This window comes from Felis catus, chromosome C1 (assembly GCF_018350175.1).
Source record: "Felis catus isolate Fca126 chromosome C1, F.catus_Fca126_mat1.0, whole genome shotgun sequence".
In the NCBI taxonomy this organism is placed as follows: Eukaryota; Metazoa; Chordata; class Mammalia; order Carnivora; family Felidae; genus Felis; species Felis catus.
Window position 1 is genome coordinate 77013952 of NC_058375.1, and position 20121 is coordinate 77034072.

Genomic DNA, 20121 nt, shown 5'->3' on the forward strand with positions numbered 1-20121 from the left:
AAGTCATTTGGGGCTTCTTTTAGGTTTCTCTTCTATTTTTTGTCATTACAAACCAGTTATGGATTTTTAAACCCAAATCTGTGATTCAATTGAAATGCCAAAAAATATCTTATTCATCATAATTTTAACTTCACCATAATCTTTTCTGACAACATGATTCTTACCTCCAGCTCTATGCAATGTCAGCTCTATTGCCAGCAGCAGCTGCACAGAAATAATGCCGTTTGGAGGGAAAAAAAATAATTTTGTTTTTTAATTTGATTTATAAAGTGCACATTTAAATCCATATTACATGCTTTGCTGTGCTTTGTAACTTGTGCTATAGATTTAAATGTGTTAAGCATCTTCCCTCTAATAACCAATCATAAAATTAATAATAGAAGATTAAAAGCTCTGGGTCCACTATCACCTCTGTTTTAACCTCTCTCTGCTTCTTATCTTTCAGAATGCTTTAGGCTGCAAATAAAAGTTATTTCATAAAGCAGAAGGGCAAAAAATCTCATGGCCCCTCCATTTGTGACAATATGGATGGACCGTGAGGCCATCAGGCTAAGTAAAATAAGTCAGAGAAAGACAAATACTATATGCTCTCACATGTATGTGGAATCTAAAAACACCAAACTTAATACAAATTGAAAACAGATTGGCAGGTGCCAGAGGTGGGGAGTCAGTAGTGGGAGAAATAGGTGAAAGTGGTCAAAAGGTATAAACTCAGGAGATGTAATATACAGTTAACAATACTTAATTGTATATCTGAAAGTTGCTGAGAGAGTAAATTTAAAAGTTCTCATCACAAGAAAAAAATGTTTTGAAATTGTGTGATGGATGTTAACCTAACATACTGGGACAATAATTTTGCAATATAAAAACAAATCATTATGGTGTGTACTTTAAACTACTACAATGTTATATGTCAGTTATGTCTCAATAAAATGGTGAGGGAGGGGAATCTTGTGGTTCCCGTGTTGATTGATTTAGTATCTCAGTAATATCATCAAGGACCCAGATTTTTTTCTAAATTTGTCTTCAGCCATCTCAGCATGTTGACTTCTCCTAATTTTATGTCTTTCCTTCATGGTGGCAATATGGCCATATACTTCCATGGTCACGTGCAGATAATATTTAGCATCAGAGAAAGGGGACATTCCTCCGTTGTATCCTTTTAAGCCTTGATGAACACCTTCCCAAAAGTCCTTTTGAGTTTACCTCAAGCCTCTTCCAGAGTAATGTCCCAGGCCTACCTCCAAATAATCACTGGCAAGAGGAACATGATTGGATGATTGGATTACCATGATTAGATTATTAAACTAGTCTCTATCCACCCACTGGGAATAGAGAAGGGAACAGCTTCCCCTAAAGGATATCAAACCTGAAAATAAATTACCAGGAAAAAAAGTAAGTTTCTCTTAACAAGGAAGAGAAGAGGACGCATAAACTTAGAAAAACTATTTTGATGACCTTCCTTCTTAGAATCTAGCCACCATGTGAGAAGTTGAAATAGTCTGAGGACTTCATACTAAAGGAAGGCTGAACTTGGAGAAATACTGAGGCATTAGAGAAATGAACGAGACTCTTTTGACCTTCCAGGTCTGTTCAAATGGATGTACCCAAGTCAATAATCCAAGACAAAGGAACAGAACTGCTCAACCAAGCCCTGCCCAAACTCTTGACCCAAAGAATCTTCAGATAGAATTGTGGTAATTTTAAGCCTCTAAGATTTAGTTTGTTACATAGCAATAGATAACTAGAACACCCCATAAAATGTCTTGAACAGAGACACAATTCAAATGTAAAGGTACTAATAGGTTGAAATTAAAAGATGAAAAAGGATAGGGGCACCTGGGTGGCTCAGTTGGTTAAACGTCCGACTTCAGCTCAGGTCATGATCTCACAGTTGGTAGGTTCAAGCCCTGTATTGGGCTCTGTGCTGACTGCTCAGAGCCTGGAGCCTACTTCAGATTCTGTATCTCCCTCTCTCTCTCTCTGCCCCTCCCCTGCTCATTCTCTGTCTCTCCCTCTCTCTCTGAAAAATGAATAAACATTAAAAAAATTTTTTTAAAAAGATGAAAAAGAATATACCATGAAAACAGTAAGCATATGAAAACTGGGATTACTACATTAATATCAGACCAAAATAGACTTTAAGACAAGGAGTGTTGTCAGAGATAATGAGTAATAATTTAAAATAATAAAATGGCCAATTAATCAGAAAGACATTGCAATTATGTGTGTATGTATCTAAATCAGTTTCAAAATACATTAAGCAAAAACTACAAAAATAAGGAGAGAAATGGATAATCCAGAATTATAATTAAAGATTTTAGTGCCTCCCAACAACTAAACCCCCGGGTCATTAAGAATATAGAAAAACATAAACATAATTGACATTTATAGAATGCTCTACCAGACAACTGCAGAATACACATTATTTTCAAGGGCACATAAAAGGTTCACCAAGATAGACCATATGCTAGGCCATAAAATATGTCTCAATAAATTTGAATAGACTGCAATCATACAAAATGTGTTTTCTGACCACAAAAGAATGAAATTAGAAATCAATGACAATGGAAGAGATTTCAAAAGCCCTCAAATGTTTGGAAGTTAATACACTTCTACTAACCCATGGCCAAAGGAAAAAAAAATCACAAGGAAATTTAGAAAATATTTTGAACTGAATGATAATGAAAGCAAAGGTTTAAAATCAATTACCTAAGTTTCTCCATTAAGAAACTGGGAAAAAGGGAGCCTGAGTGGCTCAATCGGTTGAGTGTCCCACTCTTGATTTTGGCTCAGGTCATGATCCCAGGGTGGTGGCATCAAGCCCTGCATCAGGCTCCACAATGAGCATGAAGCCTGCTTAAGATTCTCTCTCTCTCTCTCTCTCTCTCTCTCTCTCTCTCTCTCTCTCTCTCAAAAAAAAAATAAATAAATAAATAAAAGAAACTGGGAACAGATGAGCAAAATAAACCCAGGGTAAGTAGTTTTATTTAGGAAATACTAAAGAAAATAATAAGGACAAAGGCAGAAATCCACAAAGGAAAATAAAATAGAGAAAATTAACAAAGTCAACATTTGGCTCTTTGAGAAAATTAATAAAATTGATAAAACTCTAGTTAAGCTGATCAAGAAAAAAAGAAAACACAAATTTAAGATATCAGGAATGAAAGAGGGGATATTACCACAGATCCTATAACTATCAAAAGGATAGTAAGGGAATATTATGAATAACCATCAAGACCTTATATTCAACAACATAAGTGAAATGGACAAATTTCCTTAAAAAAACTTACCAAATTTGATGTGTAACAAAACAGAAAATTTGAATAAACCTGTATCTATTCAAGAAGTTGAACTCATTATTACCACAACAAAAACAATAACAAAACTCCAGGTCTGTTGGTGTCACTGATGAATTCCATCACATCTTAAAAGTAATAAGTAATCTTAAAATAGAGGAGAAAACATTTCCAAATTCCTTTTATGAGACCAATATAACTGATGCCAAAACCTTAAAAGACATTAGAGATAAAATTGCAAACTAGATACATACCCCTTATGAGCATAGATGCAAAACTCATTAACAAAACATTAACAAATTAAATCCAGGAATATATACAAAGGATGCATACCCTCACCAAGCAAAATTTATCCCAGGAATTTGAAGTTAGCCTGTCACTTGAAAATCAATGTAATTCAGCACATTAAAATAAATGAGAAAATTTAAACATTTGGATATATACAGAAAAAGCATTTGATGAAATTTAACCCACATTCTTACTAAAAATTTTCTGCAAACTAAGCAACTATGATATTGTGATATAAGAAATAAATGTTTTTGTTTTTACCCATGGTTCTTGGCACAGAACCTGTGCAACACTTGTAGTTTCCTAAGTGATAAGAGCTACAAGGGCATCTTTTGTTATACTTAGTTTTTGACCACGTTCTTGAAATAGCTCCAAAGCACAAAGGTAAAATGAGTATATTTTGTTATTTGTAACAAGCTACTTTCAACCACATCTGAGTTTATGTTAACGAGGTGATTTTTGAAAGGTCCTTACATAACCACAGGATGAGGGCTGGTTGCCAGGAAACCATGTGATTAGAGGGCTGGAACTTTCAGTCCCCTACACCTCCCCTACTGCCCCCCCACCTCCAGGGAGGGAAGAGGGTCTGGAGATTAAATCATTCACCAATGGCCCATGATTCAATCAACCATGCCTACATAATGAAGTCTTTATAAAAATTCTGAAGTATGGGGGGTGGGCAGAGGGAGTTGGAATAGGTGTGTGTGTGTGTGTGTGTGTGTGTGTGTGTGTGTATGTAGGAGGACTGGACACCCATACAGAATTCACCAGGTTGGTAAACACATGGAGATGCTGAGAGGGTGGTGCACCCAGAGAGAGCATGGAAGCGTTACACCTCTTCCTCCATACCTTTCCTTATGCATCTCTTCCATCTGTATTCCTGAGCTGCTCCTTTTATAATAAACCGCTAATCTAGTGAGGGAACTTTTCCTGAGTTCTGTGAGCCATTCTAGTGAATGATCAAACCCGAGGAGAGGGTTGAGGGAAGTTCCAATTCATAGCTGGTCAGTCAGATGCACAGATGATAACCTGTACTTGACAATCTGAAGTAGGGGCAGAGAGTTAGTGTCAGAAGTGAGTTAAGTTATAGGACCCCCAGCTGGTATCTGATGAACCAGAGATTGTTCTCCCCTTTGTCTTCTCCTTGTGCCCCTTCTCTCCCCTTTTCAGGTCACTTTATGTGAAGGCCCCACCACCTCCACTGAATACCTCACTCCAAAGTAAGTAGAGAACTCCTGCTGTAGCAATACTTCTTTCCCCTAAAAAGGAGATACTGTTTTCTGAGAATAACTTCTATCTTTGAGAACACCAGTCAGCACTCTATACAATTCAGGGGTGAAAAAACTGAAAAATTACGAACACTTCAGAAGTCATTCAGATTAAATACACCCTTAACAGCATAGATTTTTTTCTCAGCAGGCCTTAAGCCTAACCTTATTCTCAGTCTCCATGGAAAGTCTGGCCTTCACAGTTTTTCTATTTGTTACAATAAAAGGCAAAGATTTCTCTAATATTTCCAACATACAGGTTTCTGAGACCCACAGTCCTTGAAGGTTTCTTTTGTTTTGTTTTTTAAAAGTATTGGCTAATGGGGCATGCGTGATTGGCTCAGTTGGTGGAGCATGTGACTCTTGATCTCAGGGTTGTGGGTTTGAGCCTCATGTTGGGTGCAGAGATTACATAAAAGTAAAAAAATATATAAAAAAATTTTTAGAAGGTAATTTTTGTATTTTGATTGTTCAGAATTCTATTTTGTTTAAATTTTTATAACAGGCATCTCTCTTATTTAAAAACAAAAAAAGTGAATAAAAACTTAATAGAAAAAAAGATAAATGGTCAAAGGAAATGAGCAATTTTTCAACGAAAACATGCAAATCGCCATTTACCAAAAATGTTAAATGTATATTTTAACTAATTTTATTTTTATTATTTTTTCCATATTTATTTAAAAATTTTTAAAAAATAAGTTCAAAACAAAAAGCCTGGGCTGTTGACCAAAACTTTGGGGGGTGAGAGGCTGAGAGACAGAAGGAAGTCACTCCATTGCAAACAGTTTTTTTTAGTTATGCATAAGTTGCAAACATCTTTGTTTACAAAAAGCAGTTTCTGGTCAATTTATGACCTTTCTGTTTGAAAGTACCAGCCCAACTCTATGTGGCACAGGAGTCCTTTGTCTCTCATCAATGAGCCATTATGTTCATTTGGCAACTTTCAACAAGATTCCTACATCACTGTTAAACACCTATTCTTTCTTGCAGCTTTTCAAGGTGGTAAAATTGTTTGAGGTTCATAAGAGTGTGTTAGAAGCATGCCTGCATTCACAGGTCAGCAAATTGAATTAGCATGAACTTGAGCCCCAGGCAGATATTGGGCAAACCTAATAAACATTTCCTTCATGAAGGAAAAAAAAAAAATCATTATTTTCACATTATTTACTATTTGCTTTGTGAAATACCTCCCCAAATAATTGCCAAAATGTTTTTAAACCCAGAGAGAAGCCTTGGAATTTTAAATAAAGTGGTCAAGGAAGGCCTTGCAGAAAAGGTGACATTTGAGTAAACACTTGAAGTGAGAAAGAGAGCCATGTGGGGATGCTGGAAGCATTCAGAACAAAAGGAACAACAGTGTACAGGCCTGAGATAGGAATGGAACAGATGTGTTCAAAAACCAATGAAGTGGCCAGAATGGCTGGAGTGGAAAAGGATGCAGACAGATGATGGGGATGGAAGATAGAGGCAGATCACAAAAGGGTTATTGTAAATTAGTTTCCCTTGGCATTTGCTTAAAGTAAGATTGGAAGCCACTGGAGGATTTTAAGCAGAAAAATAGTGTGGTATGACTTGTGTTTTACTAGCATTACCTGAATGCTATGTTGAGAATAGGCAGAAAGAGGGCAAGAATAGGGAAAAGTTAGAAGCCCGTTCCAATAAACTAGGTGAAAAATAATGGTGGTTTTGATCAGGATAGAAATAGTTAAGAAAGGGCTAGATTCTGGATGATTTTTTTTCCTTTTTTTTTGAGAGGGAATTTATATACAATGAAATATATCCATGCAGGTGTGCATTTCTATATATTTTGACCAATTTGTGTAACTACCACAAATGGTACAGAAATTTCATCATCCAAAAAAAGTTCCCCAGTGACCCTTTGAAATCAAAATGTGCCACCTGACCTCAGGCAACCACCAATCTGCCTTCTTTCACTATACATTAGATATGTCTTTTCCATAGCTTCATATGCATTAGAACTACACCTTATTTCCTTTTTTGTGTCTGGCTTTTTTTTTTTCACTCAGCTTGTTTTTGAAGTTTACTTGCGTTTATGCATGTATCACTAGTCCATTCTTTTTTATTGCTGATTAGTATCCCATTGTTTGAATAAACCAGTTTATTCAATACTGTTAATAGCCATTTGTGTTATTTTCAGCTGTAGTTTATAATGCATAAAGCTGCTATACATACTTACAGACAAGCCTTTGTGTGGATCTATGTTTTTATTTCTCTTGAATAAATACCCAGGGATGTGACTGTCATTATAAGTATGTCATGGGTCATGGTAAGCATATATCGTTTTATAAGAAACGGCCAAAATGTTTTCCAGAGTGATTGTATCATTTTACATTCTCACCAACAATGTGTGAGAGTTTGGTTGCTCCACATCTTGGCCAACATTTATTGCCAGTCTTTAATTTTAGTCATTCTGATGGATATGTAGGAGGCGTGGTTTGGAAACATTTGCCCAACAAATTCTTTGATACTCCTCCCATCAGAAGGTGGAGTCTTATTCCCATCTCCTTGAATGAGGGCTGGATTTAGTGACTCCCTTTTCATGTCTTATTTTGTAATTTATTTATTGAAATATAGTTCATATACATAAAATTCACCATTTTGAAGTATACAATTTAGTGGATCTTAGTATATTCATAGTAATTCCAGAACATTTCTATCATATCAAAAAGAACCTCCATACCTATTAGCAGTCACTCCCATTTCCCCTTCTTCCTTCTGCACACCCCACCTCTCAATTCCCTGGCATCATACAATATTTGGCCTTTTGTGTCTGGTTTCTTTCACTTAGCATAATGTTTTCAAGATACGTCCACATTTCAGCATGTGTTAGTATTTCGTTTGTTCTTATGGGTATCATTTCATTCTACAGATACACGACCTTTTGTTTTGCCATTCAACAATTGATGGATATTTGGGTTGCTTCTTTTTGGCTTTTATGAATAAAGCTCCTATGAAAATTAACGTGCATATTTTCGTGTGAACATGTTTTCACTTCCACATTTTTGAGGGACTGCCCAACTGTTTTCCAAAGTGGCTGTACCATTTTATAATCCCACCAGACATATACAAATGTTCCAATTTCTCTACTTTACCAACACATTTTATTGTCTTTTATTACAGCTATCTTAGTGGGTGTAAAGTGGTATCTCATTGTGGTTTTGGTATGCATTTCCAGACTGATGATGTTGAGCATCTTTTCATGTACTAATTGGCCATTTGTAAACCTTCTTTGGGGAAATGTCTATTCAAATTCTTTGCCTGTTTCTAAATTGGGCTCTTTATTATTGAAGTGTAAGGGATCTTTATGTATTCTAGATACTAGATCCTCTGATATATATGACTTGCAACTATTTTCTCCCATTCTGTAGGTTGTCTTTGCACTTTCTTGATAGTGTCCTTTGATGCAAAAGCTTTTAATTAAGGTCTAACTTATGTTTTTTTCTTTCATTGCTTATGTGTCACCTAATCCAAGTTCACAAAGATTTACACCTATGTTTCCAAGATTTTTTTTTAATGTTTACTTATTTTTGAGAGAGACAGAGACACAGAGAGACAGAGTGAGCACGTGCAAGAGCAAGAAAGGGACAGAGACCAAGAATCGGAATGCGGCTCTGAGCTGTCAGCACAGCTGAAACCACAAACTGAGATCATGACCTGAGCAGAAGTCCGATGCTCAACCAACTGAGCCACCCAGGCACCCTTTTCTAAGATTTTTTAAGTTTTAGCTCTGATAAAATTTAGGTTGTTGATCCATTTTGAATTAATTTTTGTATATGAGGTGAAGCAGTGGTCCAAATTCATTCTTTTACATGAGGATAGATAATTGTTCCACTACCATTTGTTGAAAAAACTATTCTTATCCCATTGAATGGTCTTGGCATGCATGTCAAGGGTGTAAGGTTTTCCAAATGTATAAGATCATGCCATCTGCAAATAGAGATCATTTTACTTCTTTTATTCCCCAATGTGAAGGCCTTTAATTTTTTTTCTTCACTAATTGCTCTGGCTAAAATCTCCAGTATAATGTTGAATAGAAGTTTTGAGAACAAGCAAACATCTTTGTTTCTGATCTTAAGGGCAAAACTATCAGTCTTTCACTATTAAGTATAATGTTAGCTGTAGATATTTTATAGACGTCTTTTATTAGGTTGAGGAAGTTCTCTTATATTACTTGTTTGTTGAGTGTTTTTATCATTAAAGGATGTATTTTTTTCAGCTTCACTGTGGTATAATCATCACATAAAAATTGTATGTATTCAAAGTATACAACTTGATGTCTTGAGGTAGATACACACTGTAAAATAATCACAATCAAAACAATTAGCAAATTATCATCCTATCTAGTTGCCATTTGTGTGTGTGTGTGTGTGTGTGTGGTGAGAACATTTAAGATTTACTCTATTAACCAATTTCAGATACACAGTGTTGTTGACTGCAGTCACCATATTGTACATTAGAATTTATTCATCTTACATAACTGAAACTTTGTACCAACATCTCCCCATTTCCCTCCACTCCTCCCACCATTCTACCCTCTGGCAACCATGCTTCTATTCTCTGCTTCTATGAGCTCAACAGTTTTATATTTCACATAGAAGAGTGAGACCATGCTGTATTTGTCTTTCTGTGTCTGGCTTATTTCACTTGGCATAATGTCCTCCAGTTTCATCTATGTTTTTGCAAATGGCAGGTTTCTTTCTTTTTTCTTTTTTTAAGACTTTGTTCTTTTTTAAAGTTTATTTTGAGAGAGAGAGAGAATGCACGAGTTGGGGAGGGGCAGACGGGGGGGTGGGGAGGGAGGGAGAGAATAGGGCAATGTGGAGCCTGATGCAGGGTTTGAACTCACAGACTATAAGATCATAACCTGAGCCAAAATCAAGAGTTGCACCCTTAACCGACTGAGCCCTCTAGGTACCCACCCGCCCCTTTTTAAGACTGAATATTCCAGTGTGTGTGTGTGTGTGTGTGTGTGACTATCCAGTTAGTTGAGAGACACATTTCCATATCTTGGCTATTGTGAATGATGCTGCAATAAACATGGAATTGCAGATTATCTTTGAGATACCAATTTCATTTTCTTTGGATATATACCCAAAATATGGGTTGCCATACCATATGGTAGATCTATTTTTAATTTTTAAAGGAACCTTCATACTGTTTTTCATATGGCTATACTAATATACATTCCCACCAACAGGATACAAGGATTCCCTTTTCTCTACATCCTTGCCAACATTTGTTATCTCGTCTTTTTGATAATAGCCATTCTAATATCATTAGAGATTAGTGGTTTTGATTTGCATTTCCAGCTGATTAGGGATGTTTTCAAGTACCTTTGGGCCATTTATGTTTGTATGTTTTCGTTTGAGAGATGCCTATTCTGGTCCTTTGCCCATTTTTTAAAATAATTTTGTTTTGTTTTTTGTTTCCCATGGAGTTGTAGGAGTTCCTTATTGAACCCTTACTAAACCTTTATCAGATAAATGATTTGCAAATATTTTTTCCCATTCTATAGGCTGCGTTTCCACTCTGGTGATTGTTTCCGTTGCTCTGTAGCATTTTAGTTAGATGCAATCCCACTTGGCTACAAAACACCAAAAACACTGGCAACAAAAGCAAAAATATGTAAGTGGGAAGGTCTCTTCAATAAATGGTGTTGGAAAAACAATATCCATATGTAGAAGAATGGAATCGGACATCTCACACTACATACAAAAATCAACTCAAAATGGATTAAAGACTTAAATGTAAGGCCTGAAACTATAAAACTACTGGAAGATAACATAAGTAAAATGCAAGAAGCACCTTCCTTTCCTGGGAACATAGTGCTTGCTTGGCACCCCTATTGAAGACTAGTTGACCATAAATATGTGGATTTATTTCTGAGCTCTCTATTCTCTTCCAGTGGCCTATATGTCTGTTTTTATGCCAATACCAAACTGTTTTGATTACCATTGCTTTGTAATATATATTGAAATCAGGGGGTACGATAGCTCCAGCTTTGTAATTCTTGCTTTTTCTGTATCCAGTGAGATGATGTGGGTTTTGTGTTCATTCTGTTTATGTTTTGTATCATATTTTCTTATTTGTTAAGTTGAGCCATCCTCATATCCCAAAGATAAATCTCACTTGATCATGGTGAATGATCTTTTGATGTGCTATTGAATTCAGTTTGCTAGATTTTGTTGGGTATTTTTGCATCTATATTCATTAGAGATATTGACCTAAAGTTTTCTTTTCTTGCAGTGTTTTTGTCTGACTTTGGTATCACTGTGATGCTGCCTTAATAAAATAAGTTTGGAAGTGTTCCCTCTTCTTTTTGTAAGAGTTTAAGAAGAATTGGTATTTGTTGAATGTTTGTTAGAATTCCCCTTGAAGCCATCTTGGTTTTCTTTTATTGTAGGTTTTTGATTACTGTTTCAGTCTCCATGTTTGTTATTGGTCTATTCAGGCTGTTTTTTTCTTGATCAAGGCTTGTTAGGTTGTATGTTTCTAAAAATTTATCCATTTCTTCTAGGATATCCAACTTATGGACATATAATTGTATGTAATAGTCTCTTTTTACTGTGGAGACATCCACTGTGATTTCATTTCTGGTTTTACTTGAGTTTCCTCTTTTTCTTAGTCTAGCTGAGGGTTAATCTTTTTCCATCCCTTCACTTTCAGCTTATGAGTGTCCTAATGTTAAGTTTCTTGTAAACAACATATAGTTGGATCTAGGTTTTTGTTTGTTTTTAATCCATTCAGCCACTGTTTTTGGTTGGGAAATTTAATCCATTCACATTTAAAGTAATTATTGATAGAGGACTTACTTTTGCCATTTTAACTGTTTTGTCTTGCAGTTCTTTTATCCTTCTTTTTCTCCTTGCTGTCCTTTTTTTTTTTCCCCCTTCTTTTTCTGGATTGATAGACTTTGATTCTTTTCCTTTTGTGTAACTCCTAGGGGTATCTTTATTATTACCATGAGGCTTACATAAAACATATTTATAATAGTCTATTTTAAGCTGTTCCCTTCATTTGCATATAAAAACTCTATACTTCTACCTCTCCTCCCCTCCCCCCCCCCCCAACTACATGCTCTTAGTGTCATAATTTACATCTATTTATATTATACGGAAGGATTTTGGATTTTGCCAAATGCTCTTTCTGCATCAATTGAGATGATATTTTTCCCCTTCAGTTTATTAATATGGTGTAATACATAATTTTCATATTTTGAATCAACTTTCCATTCCTGGGATAAATTCCAACTGGGCAAGTAGTTTGTTGCATATTTTTAACATCATAACAGATTTGGTCTATAGTTTTCCTTTATGATGTCTTTGGCCTTGGTTTCAGGGTAATACTGGACTCATAGAATGAATTACGACATTTTCTCTCCTGTTTTTTGGAAGTTTTGAGGATTCGTGCTAGTTCTTCTTTAAATGTTTGGAAGAATTCTCAGGTACATGGGTGGCTCAGTTAATTAAGTGTCTGACTCTTGATTTAGGCTCAGGTCATGACCTCAGGGTTGTGGGATTGAACCTTGCATTGGGCTCTGCTCTGCGCTGACAGTGCAGAACCTGCTTGAGAGTCTCTCTCTCCCTCTCTCCACCCCTCCCCTGCTAGCACTCTCTCAAAATAAAATTAAAACATTTTTTTTTCATTTATAAATGTTTGGAAGAATTCACCAGTGAATTCTAGTCCTGGGCTTTTCTGTATTAGGTGGTTTTTGATTACTAATTCAATCTCTTTTCTTGTATTCAGGTTTATTCAAGTGTTCTATTTCTTCTTAAATCAGTTTTGGCTGTTAAGTACTTCTAGGAGTTAATCTATTTCATCCAATTATCTAATTTGTTGACATGTAATTGTCCATAGTATCTCCCTATCATCCTTTTTACTTATGTAAGGTCAGTAGTAATGTCCTCTCATTTCTGATTTTAGTAGTTTCAGCCTTTTTTTCTTAATCTATTTAGAGTTTTGTCGTTTGTTGATTTTTTGAAAAATCTTTTAGTTATGTTCATTTTCTCTATTGTATTTCTGTCATCTATTTTATTATCTTCATTATTTCCTTATGCCTGTTTTGGGTTTGGTTTTCCTTTTTCTAGTTTAAGATAGGTATTGATTTGAGATCTTTCTTCTTTTTAAATGTAGGCATGTACAGCTATCCATTTGCCTCTTTTTAAAAGGCAAAAACTTGGGGCACCTGGGTGGTTCGGTTGAATGACTGACTTTGCCTCAGGTCACGATCTCACAGTTTGTGAGTTCGAGCCCTGTGCTGGGCTCTGAGCTGACCGTTCAGAGCCTGGAGACTGATTCTGATTCTGTGTCTCCCTCTCTCTGCCCCTCTCCCACTCATGCTCTGTCTCTGTCTCAGAAATAAAATATTAAAAAAAAATAAAAAATAAAAGGCAAAAACTTTATGCCCAATGTGGGGCCTGAACCCATGACCCCAAGATCAAGAGTCACATGTTCTACCGACTGAGCCAGCCAGGTGTGCCTATTCACTTACCTTTTACTACTTACCACTTTGGTTGCATCCCATACTTTTTATATTGTGTTCATTTCTGTAGATCTCAAAGTATTTTATAATTTCCTTTACAGTCTTGTGTAAATTGGTTATTTAGAAATGTGTTTATTTCCACATATTTGTGAATTTCCCAACTTTCCTTCTATTACTGATTTCTATTGAATCTTTCTGATTCATTCTTCTAGCTTAAATCTGTTGAGCCATTCAAGTGGATTTTTAATTTATTACGCTCTCCAACTTTAAAATTTCCATTTACTTATAATTTCTATGTATTAATAGTCTCTATTTGTGAGACATTATTCTGATACTTTAGTTCTTCAAATGGGACTTCCTTTGAACATTTTTAATATTGCTGACTTGAGGGGTGTCTGGGTGGCTCAGTTGATTAAGCGTCCGACTCTGGATACTGGCTCAGGTCATCATTTCACAGTTCATGAGATGGAGTCCTGCGTCGGGCTCTGCACTGACAGCATGGAGCCTTCTTGGGATTCTCTCTGCCCCTACCTCACTTGGGCAGTCTCAAAAATTTTAAATAAACATTAAAAAAAAATGGGGTGCCTGGATGGCCCAGTCAGTTGAGCATCTTATCAGTCAGCTCAAGTCATGATTTCATGGCTCGTGGGTTTGAGCCCTACACCAGGCTCTGTGCTGACAGCTCAGATTCTGTGTCTCTCTCCCTCTCTGCCCCTCCCCTGCTTGTGCTCTCCCTCTCAAAAATGAATAAACATTAAAAAAAAAAAAAAGCTGATTTGAGACTTTCTAATACCTGAGCTTTTCCTGGACACTTCCTATTGGCTATTTTTTTGTTTTGTTTTGTTTTGAGAAGTCATACTTTGTTTCATAGCATGCACTGTTTTTAGAGAAATGGATATATTATGTGGCAAACCTGGGTTTCTTTCTCTCATCTTAAGGTCTGTTATTTAGTGACTTTTCCGAACTAATCCTGTAAAGCTGTATCCCTTCCTATGTGAAACCACTGCAATTTCTTAGTTGGTTTAGTGATCAGTTAATCGCAGAGATTTCCTTAAATGCCTGGAACCCACAAAATACTGGCTTTTGCCAAGGGGCTTGATGTGTGGGTTGAGGCATACCTTCAGTACTCAATCAGGCAGTTTACAACTGTGCCTTAGGTTTCACTTTCTGCTTTTATAGAGCCTCAAGGTCAGCCAGAGGGGATAGCTTAGGGCCTTCTTGGGCCTTCCTAAGCATGCACACCCTGTGCATGTGTGTGGCCTTCTAAATTTCCATGTCAAGAACTTTTCAAAGCCTTTATGGACACTGTATTTGTCTTTTCTTATAAGCTTTTTCATCAATATACTGTTTGCCCTGTTATCACCCCTTGCAGCAGCAACTAAAATATTTCCCTGTAAATATTTCAACAAACCCCACCTGTGCAGCAGCTGTAGCACTGGAGGAATTCTGAGGTATGAACAGGTAAAGCTTCTATTTGTTTTCCCACAGAGCCACCAGACAGTTCAAGTAATGACAATTCTTTGTGAATGGAGTCCACTCTGCTCCCTGAGGTACCTAGAATGTGGGTTGTTATTTTCAAGGCTACTTGCTAAGCTGCAGAGTAAGGAGAAAAGGTGATGGTTTCCACCCAGCTCTTTCTTGAGACAATTAAACTTGGCGTGAGTGATAAATGGTGAGAGCCACCATTTTGGAAGAATGCCCAGAACATATGGAGAGGCTACATGATGATGTTCAAGGCAACAGCCCAGCTAAAGCTGACAGCTAGTATTAACCACCAGACACATGAGTGAATGAGCCTTCTGTAGATTCAACACTGAGCAGCCCTAGTTAACACTAACTGGGAGAAGGAAGAGTGCTTCCCTACTAAGCCCTGCTCAAACTTCAGTTTCAAGGCTAAAAACATTGTTCCTGTTTAAGATGTACAACTTGGTGTTTCGATATACATAATGATAGGATACTAGAGTCAAGCAAATTAACATACCCATCTCCTCCTACAGTTACCTGTGTGTGTGTGTTGTGTGTGGTCAAAGCACGTGAAATCTATTTTCTTAGATTTCGTTTTCAATACAGTATTACTAGTTACAGTCATAATGTTGTACATTAGCTTTCCTCATTCATCCTGTAGACGGCAATTTTATATCCTTTAACCAACATCTCCCTATTTTCCCCACGTGGTAACCAGTGGGGTTACTATTCTAGGCTCCACATGTAACTAAGAGCATGCAGTATTTTTCTGTGTCTGGCTTATTTCACTTGGCATAATGTCCTCTTCGGGTTCATCTGTGTCGTTGCAAATGGCAGAGTCTCCTTTATAAGGCTGGATGATATATATATGATATTCCTATATATGTATTAAGATCTGTTAGCAAACACAGAAAGCTGGTCTCAAATGACCCAGAAATGATGGATGAGAAGTGGCAGAAATAATACACTGGTGGTTCTGTTCAGAGTCCACATCCCACTTGTGCCCAGGGGTGGGCCAGGGTAAGGATGGCACAGCCAGGCCCCAATGCTTGCTTGCAGACATCCATGGACTGCTTGCTATAGGGTGGTGGAGGACCTGTGGACAGCAACATAGGTCAAAGTTACATCGTGGGTGGGAGACTCCACAGCTGAGGACGTTTTACACTGTCAGTGCAGAAACACTGGCTAGTACTCACCAGCACGTGGCTGTTCTTGATCTTTCCTATAGTTAGCGTCCTTCAGATCCTTAAAAATGAAAAAAACTGCCTGGTGTTACATTCCTTTGGAGCTAATAGAAAATGCCTTCTTAACTAGCTTATTTTGTTTCCAAAAAAACCCTTGCAAACATCATCCCCAAGCATATAGAGTATTTTGGATTAAAAACCCATAGGTATTTGACGTTAAGGAGTTGACTATAGTGTTTTTAAAAAACTAATTCTTTTTTTTTGGATTATTGTTTTTCTTGTTCTCTGTAACAAGCCATGGGATAATTTAGTGTGCTTTTTAAAATATATTTTACAAATATACCTTGTTTCCAATAGTTTATAGGTCGAACCACACCCATGACCATTTTTGTAGGTCAAAGATGGTAGACTATCAGCAGTTTCACATGGTTCCACTTAATTACATCGTGAATAAGAAGTGATGGTCTCTCCTTAGATATATGGCTTGGTATTTGGTGGAAACACCCAATTTACTTCTGTATTTCTACTTACCTTCTGATGCTTCCCCCTGGCCCACCCCAACTTAATATTTAATTATTAAGATCTCACTTGTCTCTTCCTCACCCCCATGTAACTTATTTCAATTTCTCCCAAACTACAATTTATAAATGACAGATTCAGAAATATCATTCTACCACTATTTTTTTTTCTTCTGAATGAGAGAATAAAAATGTGATGTTAAGGCAAATGATTAGGAGGCCCTCTGTGTGTTTTTTCATTTCCTGCTTCAGCACAGATTGTGTTGTGCTAGTTTGTCTTAGTGTACTGACGAACGTTTGCTTCCCTCCTCATACTTCTTCCTGTCCTCTTCTAGAACTGTCACTTTGTCAGTGACATGTTATGTCAGCCCTGTCAGAACCAGCCAATGAATCTGATTCATTAGCCAATAGCAATGCAGAATAACTGTGCTAACTCTCAGCAATTAAGATGATTGGGGTCACACTGTCATTAACTGTTACTGTCAGGGAAAAATTCACTGAAGAAGTATATCTTGGGAATGACCTTAGATGCGTGGCAGGCACATACAGTTCACTGACTTATTCATGTGTTTGTCAACTGTGATTGAATTATTGTTTATATTAAACAATTATCCAAAAAAAAAAAAAAAAAAAAAGAAACACAACCAAACCAACCAACCTAGCAACAACAAAACTTTTATTAGGGCCATGGAGATGACCTATTTGAGCTTAAATTCTCTCCCAGTGATGACAGAAAATAAGAATTTCATATAGTTTACATACATCCAAGCATTTCTAACCCCTGCCCAGTTTAAGTCAAATACTAATGGACTGGTCTTAATTCATCTTGACAGACTCCATAATGGCTCACCACAGAAAGCACCTATCACCTACTTATTGAATAAATACATATTAATTATTGGCAGAAGCTCTAAGACTGGACAGTGACATTTCATGTTACCAATAATGTTACTCAGTATTATGTAATGGGAAGGACATACATGTGAAAGTTCACTGTAAATAGCAATATAAGTGTTATCCTAAATGTTATCAACAGTTTAGAATGAATATTAACCATGGCATGATTGGAATGACTGTGTCCTAAGAATCCATTTGCTTTCTCTCTGAAGTTCGGAAGGGTTTTTGCCAAATGGTTTTGTCTTTTAAATACAAAGAGCAGGAATTCGTAAGTAAATGAATTACTCGGTCAGGAACACGAGGCATCTGGGAATTCTGGCACAGGGAAGGGCAATGCCATTTTGTTCTACAATTTTACAATTCTTATTTTCACAGAGAGACAAAAGGGATGAGACACATGTATCTTGGGTTTACAAAACTATGTGCAGGTCAGTGAATGAAGAAAGGAGGAGGGGGCACCTGGGTGGCACAGTTGGTTGAAGCCTCCAATTCTTGAATTTGGTTTGGGTCATGATCTCACCATTCCTGAGTTCAAGCCCTCCACTGGGCTCTGCGCTGACACCATGGACCCTGCTTGAGATTCTCTCTCTCCTCTCCCCAACCCTCCCCTATGCTCTCTCACCCTCTCAAAATAAACATAAAAAAACAAAACAAAACAAAACAAAAACTGAGACACTTAAAAAAAAGAAAAAAGGAGGAGATGACCACAAACTGATAGGTTAATGTAATAGTTCTACTGTTTCCAAAAATAAGCAAATAAATTCTTGAACTGCTATGCAATATGTTTCCAGCCAGGCTCATGTTGAATGATAATTACTGTTTCTCAGTGTGTTATCAGTCTTTTTAACACCAAAAATACTAAAATCCAAAATAAAACATGCCTCCCAAACTATTTTTCTATTCTGAAGGTTGTGCTTACTGCTCCTAAGAATTGGTTCTGTTGACCTATAAACATTTCATTTGCTGTTTATAGCAATTAGAACATACAAAAGACTGGGTGACACTGCTAAGAAGAGCAGTATCATAGGGGAGTCTTATGTTAAATAATAAAGTCTTTAGTAGGATTTAAAAATCACAGCTCTCGGGGCACCTGGGCAGCTCAGTCGGTTAAGCATCTGATTTTGGCTCAGGTCATGATTTAATGGTTTGTGAGTTTAAGCCCCATGTCAGGCTCTGTGCTGACAACTCAGAGCCTGGAGCCTGCTTCAGATTCTGTGTCTCCCTCTCTCTCTGCCCCTCCCCTGCTCATGCTGTGTCTCTCTTTCTCACGAAAGTAAATAAATATTAAAAAAAAAAAAAAATCACAGCTCTCAGATGGAGAAGCCATGTGTTTGTAAGGTATGCTTTCAGACCATTTGCCAGAAGGTGGAAGCGAGAAGTTCTACTTCATGATGACAATGCTGATTGGCACTGAATGACACAGAGTGAGATTTTTGAACTTTGGTGTTTTATGTATACCTGATGTAGGACCACTCATGTGTGGGAATGAGAGGCAACCTCTTCCCAACTCTGTTTTCACTGATGTCATTTTAGTAGCTTACAGTTGGCCGTGGTGGGGGCATTTGCATCACAGAAATTGGCCAATGCTACAAATCAGATACCTGCTTACCACCTCTGCTTCCAATCCTCCACCCCCCAAAACCACACACTCCTTGCCCGGAAAACCAGGAATTAAACATCAGCACACCACTGCATAGGACTAAATCTTCTTGAACACATTATTCTTACACTGAATCTATGGTTTCACAGGTACAAGAGAACGTGGCTTTTAACAGGTTGTTTGGATGAAGTCTAAAAATTCTAATCTAAAATACCACTAATATCTTTCTGTATCTATACCAGGATACATAGATAGTTCAATCTCAGTCAGGCATCCTAGTTCTCAGAATTCCAGTTCCCTGGGATCTAATCTCTCAGTGTAATATACCTGGCATTCATCTAATGCCCTAAGGTTCTCAGAGACTCTAAGACAGCTTGAATCTTCTGGAAGTCAAAGGCTGTACAATGAAAATTACTGATGGTGTGGTAAAAAATATTCCACTGATGCCAAATGTTTGTTTGAAAATTTTCTCCAGGAAAAGGCTGTTCCAGAAACTGTACACATAGATCATAGATGCCAATGAGAATCAGACTCAATTCAAAATTATGTCAACTGACAAAGCTAAAAATGAAGACTTCTTTGCTTTCCAAAAGCAGTCAGAACATTTCCAGAGAGTTTAATTAGCTAAATGCTGTCATTATGTTGATCTATACATGTCTCTCTCTCTCTCTCTCTCTCTCTCTCTCTCTCTCTCTCTCATTTTTGTGGTTATGTATTTTCATGCTTCTCTCTTGCGTTACTTGGGTGTTTGGGCTGATTACTCTCCAGCTCAAAGACGTTCTAATTGTTGTGTAATTATTCACATCTCTTACTGTAGGGCTACCTATGTATGTCACAGACTGTAAGTGTTTTGAGTGACAATAATGACTTTTTAAAAGACATCCATAGAATGAAATTCACTCAGTAATGCACTTCAATTTACAATATTCTTCCTCATTCTTTGCCTAAATCCTTCACACCAAAGCTTATGCCCATTTCTTATTGTTTGGAACTCAGGGGAGAAAGAACAGCTGGTCATCATCTTCCATATAATGGCCCTTAATATTCAGGTGGGCCATACACTGGAGGCAGAAGCTTAGGGCTTGGTACTAAACTGGATG

General features: G+C 37.0%; 1 long non-coding RNA gene across 1 annotated transcript in view; it reads left to right on the forward strand.

Annotated features, from left to right (window-relative positions):
* Positions 1-20121, forward strand: part of LOC123379694 — a 34939-nt gene that overhangs the window by 4438 nt on the left and 10380 nt on the right. Inside the window, exon 2 of the long non-coding RNA XR_006584538.1 lies at positions 1588-1697. This is a non-coding gene — a long non-coding RNA (uncharacterized LOC123379694). The remainder of the gene's footprint in view (positions 1-1587; positions 1698-20121) is intronic.